At 47.6% G+C, this 5,010-nt stretch overlaps 1 pseudogene; it reads left to right on the top strand.

Moving 5' to 3' along the window:
- Positions 1–533: 533 nt before the first annotated feature.
- Positions 534–3,659, top strand: LOC123117166 (G-type lectin S-receptor-like serine/threonine-protein kinase At4g27290; annotated as a pseudogene).
- The last annotated feature ends 1,351 nt before the right edge of the window (positions 3,660–5,010 follow it).

The raw sequence follows: 5,010 nt of genomic DNA, 5'->3' as shown, positions 1-5,010 counted from the left end.
TTGACCGGATGGCGATGGCGTCTCGGCGTCGTATTCCTTTTTGAAGGCGCTATCTTGCTTGCTCGCGGTGTCCCCGGTTTTGGTTTTCACGATATTGGTATTCTTGCTGGTTCGACTTGACCGCTCTTGGTTTAGGCTTGGTAGGTCTAGCTGTGTTGTATCCCTTGTTCGGGCCGAGCATCCCTTGTCTTCCTGCTCCGGGCACCATGTTCACGCCTGTCTGCATCCGTGTCATGTGATGTTCCCCTCTCTGTACTCATTCTATTCCTTCTATCAATGCAATGATACGCAAGCTTTGCGTATTCGCGAAAAAAATAATATTTGCAAAACTTCTAAGGAAGGGAAAAAACAGAGCCTGCTGTGCCAGGTCAACGGAACCTTCCTATTGAATTATTCCATGATATACTAGATGACAAACATTCAACCCCACAGTCATCAACATTGACAGGGAATACTCACCAACCTAAAATCCTCTAAATCCCACGGGTTACGCAGAAAGTTCAAACTCCCATGCTCCTTCCATTTCTGGGCGGTTGGGCATTCTTCCAAGCTCCCATCCATGGCTCCTCTCATCTTCCTCCTCCTACTCAGCCAAATCCTTGCCTGCACAGCCGTTGACATCATCAACTCCACCTCACCGTTGTCTGGGACGACAAGGATTGTATCCCAGGGCAAGAAATTCACCTTGGGATTCTACTCCCCGACACAAGGTAACACCACCTCCTCTTCCAGCTCCAACAGCTACTACATAGCCATATGGTACAGCAACATACTGCCGGTGACGACGGTGTGGATGGCGACCACCGACGTGCCTGTTTCCGACCCGGCCAGAGCCGCCTTGGCCATGGGCAGCGATGGCAACCTTGTCCTCTTTGACCAATCCAGGAACAGGGAGCTATGGTCGACCAACGTGAGCGTACCCTCCAACTCCACCATGGCCATCATCAGGGACACCGGTAGCCTCGACCTCACCGACGTGTCGAATTCATCGATAATTTATTGGCGGAGCATAAACCATCCAACAAACACCTGGCTTCCAGGGGGAAAGCTCGGGCTGAACAAGATCACCGGCGTGAGCCAGAGGCTTGGTCCTTGGAAGAACATGGCAGACCCGTCTCCAGGGCTATTCACGCTGGAGCTGGAGCTGGACCCAAACGGCACGCCACAGTTTTTCATCCAGTGGAACCTGTCCATAACCTACTGGTCCAGTGGCCCTTGGAACGGCCATAACTTTAGCCTTGCACCAGAGATGACAGTCGGTTTCACATTCGACTTCCCATTCATCAACAATGACACTGAAGGCTACCTCTTCTACTCGCTGAGGAATGACTCGGTCATCTCACGGTTCATCATCGACGTGGGCGGGCAGATCAAGCATCTGTCATGGGTGGATTCCTCACAGCAGTGGATGTTAGTCTGGGCCCAGCCACCGATCCAGTGCGAGGTTTATGCGCTCTGTGGGGCATACGGCAGCTGCAACCTCAATGCCCTGACGCACTGCAACTGTGTCAAGGGGTTCAGCCAGAAGGTTCAGAGTGACTGGGACCTCCAGGATTACAGCGGCGGGTGCAAGAGGAACACGCCATTGCATTGCCAGACCAACTCGACTTCTGCACATGCACAGACTCATCAGTCTGATAAGTTCTATGTCATGGAAGATGTGCTGCTACCTGATAACGCTCAGGGTGCAGTGGCTACAAGCTCTCACGAATGTCAGGCGGTGTGTCTGGATAGCTGCTCTTGCACTGCTTACACTTACAATCACACTGGGTGCTTTGTTTGGCATGGGGACCTCGTTAACCTCCGAGAGCAGTACAGGGGAAATGGAGGAGGCGATCTCCTTCTCAGGCTTGCAGCATCCGAGCTGGCAGACCCCCAAAAGCCCAAGATGGTGATAATTGGTGTAGCTGCTGGTGTAGGCTTGATAATACTTGCAATGTTCTTCCGATATCAGAAATGCCGCCGAGACAGAAGAACTCATCGGATATCCGAGAATGCTGGGATAATCGCACCGATTGACTTCAGGTACAATGATCTATTGGACGATATTCAAAGTATTGATTCGCTTCTTGATCTATCAACGCTACGAGTTGCTACGAAGGACTTCGGCAAAGGAAATATGCTTGGTGAAGGAGGTTTTGGTATGGTTCATAAGGTACAAACCATGACGTATCCCGTATGTAACTTTATCTAACTTTATGTATTTATTTACCAGTGAGTGTCTTGTCTTGCACAGGGAGTCCTACCTGACGGTAAACAAATAGCAGTAAAAAGGCTATGCCAGAGTTCCAAGCAAGGGATAGGGGAGTGGAAAAGTGAACTTGTCCTGGTTGCTAAGCTTCGGCACAGGAATCTTGTGAGCCTCATTGGCATTTGTTTGGAGGAACAAGAGAAAATACTTGTGTATGAATTTATGCCCAACAGAAGCCTTGATACCATTCTTTTTGGTACACAACCTTTTCACCATTAGTTTCTCAAGGAATATTTTCACTATTGCTGAGCTTCAACAAGAGTACTTTCACTGCAATGCTGATACTTCTTGTTTGAATGAATGGCAGATTTGGAGAAATGTAAGGACCTAGATTGGGGAAGGAGATTCAAGATTATCAACGGAGTTGCTAGGGGATTACAATATCTCCACGAAGATTCTCAACTGAAGATAGTTCACCGGGACCTGAAAGCGAGCAACGTTTTGTTGGACTTTGATTACAACCCTAAGATTTCTGACTTTGGCTTAGCAAAGATATTTGGAGGGGATCAATCAGAAGATGTAACCAGCCGTATCGCCGGAACATAGTAAGCATAACTACCATTTCTGAGTCTTTTTAGGGAAAGCATAATAAACGTACAGGAACGAAATTAATTATGCTCTAATTGCAGCGGATACATGTCGCCCGAATACGCCATGCATGGTCAGTACTCAACAAAGTCGGACGCGTTCAGCTTTGGTGTTTTGGTTTTAGAGATTGTCACTGGAAGAAGAAACAATGGCTCCTGCAACTCCGAGCAATATGTTTACCTTGTAAATCTTGTAAGTACTGAAGAACCAATGCTAGTAAACTATGCTTTCGTGACGTAATATCTGATCAATCTCTGTTTTAATGGTCTGATCAATTTAGAATTTACCAATTCGGTGCAGGTATGGGAGCATTGGGCCAGGGGAAATGTCATCGAGCTGATCGACGCATCCCTTAGCAGCCATCCTTCTCCCACCGACCAGGTGCTGAAGTGCATCCACATCGGGCTGCTGTGTGTGCAGAACAGACCTAAAGATAGGCCGACGATGTCGTCAGTGAATGTCATGCTTAGCAGCCACAATGTTCGTCTCCCTCCTGTTTCCATGCCGGCCTTCTGTGACGGATTGAAGGGATGCAGTGATAATTCAGAAGCGGCGTCCTCAAAAGGGGTAACCATGACAAAGCTCGACCCAAGATGAGCCTTGAAGCAGACTCTGAACCAGTTTGGACTAGTGTTACTCTTTAGAGTCTATTTAGAGACCACCTTGTGGCTATGATGAAAAGTCATATATGTTCCTCCAAGGTTGTCTTTGGTGTCAGTTTGCTGTGAAGTGGCATTGTGGTATTGCCGCTGGAAAAAATGTTAGCGGCACTATTGCGATATGTGCCTTGAGCAACTGTATTTGTCAATAAGTGATTTTTTTTAGACTGACGCTCTAACTTTATTCAAATTCAAGAAGAATACATGTACAATGCTTTGGATCATAGATCCATGAAATTATAAAGTACTCCTGTAACGAAGAAATACAATGAAATTTCTCAGAAACAACTTCTCGGCGGTATCAATCTTTGTAACACGAAATATTGACAAGGCTTCGGTAAAGAGACGGTGCAGTGACACCACCACTGGTACGCCTGCACGAGAACTTCTACGCTTCGAAAACCATCGCCATCCAATATGATGGGTAACCATGAGCATTGAACGTACTTGAGCCAGGGGTGATCACGTACTTGATCCAGGCGGTGATCTTCTAGAGGTACAGATCATCGAACCACAAGAACTTCACCAGAAATGCTAAAGAACTTCAGAATCATACCTTTGGCCAACACGGCAAGGCTGCTGCAACCCTTGTTCGGTGTTCCTGCCACACGCTCTATACCCTTGAAACCATGTGTCATGCTAGCGTATCTTCTTCGACACACGTTTTTTTTTGGCATTTGAAACCATCATGTTTTTGTTGGAAAATGCACATTGTGCCGAATTCTTTTTTTTTTCTTGAGAGTACGCCAAGAGCGTACCTAAACTTTATAGAAGGGAGAAATAATTACAAGAGAATTGTTATGGCCATCACCACAAGTCGGCGAAGCCAACTATACTCCCACTCCTATCCTACCAACACGACTACTCACACAAGTGTTGAACACTCCTTGCTCCTGCCGCTAGCCAAAGTTGCAGCTCTTGATGAATCTTCATGGAGAGATCCGCTTCCTTGCAAATGCCATGTCCACCAAAAACTCTCCCATTCCTTTGCTTCCAAATGCTCCAACAAATCAAAAGCACCAGCGAATCAAATCCCTTTCGATACGCCTTGGTGATCCGCTTCCGGACAGTTGGCCACCAATCCTGTAGTATATCCGTCGGCGAGGGCATCATCCGCATGTCGATCTTAGCCCACCTGAGGCATTGGAACCACACCTGCCTCGAGTAAACACATTGGAGCATTATATGCTCCACCGAGTCCTCCTCTTGATCACAAAGAAAACAAACAGATGTAGCATCCTGAAGTCCATGCCGGAGTCTACGATCGGAGGTCCAAAGTCTTCGCTGCAGCGCCAACCACATGAACAGTCTGCAACCCAGTGGAGCCCAGCATTTCCACAGTCCTTTTGCGCAACCCAATCTGATAGACCCCTCGTTCATGATCCGGTAAGCCGAAGAAGCCAAGTACTGTCACGAAGCCGACCACTTCCAAATCGCTTGATCCTCCCGTGAGGGGTCAAGCTCCACAGAATCTAATCTCTCCCACAGGTGGATGAACTGGACAAGTCCTTC

Source organism: Triticum aestivum, chromosome 5B (genome assembly GCF_018294505.1).
Source record: "Triticum aestivum cultivar Chinese Spring chromosome 5B, IWGSC CS RefSeq v2.1, whole genome shotgun sequence".
NCBI classification, from domain to species: domain Eukaryota; kingdom Viridiplantae; phylum Streptophyta; class Magnoliopsida; order Poales; family Poaceae; genus Triticum; species Triticum aestivum.
The sequence above is the reverse complement of the archived record's forward strand: the minus strand, read 5'-3'. Positions and strand labels throughout refer to the sequence as shown.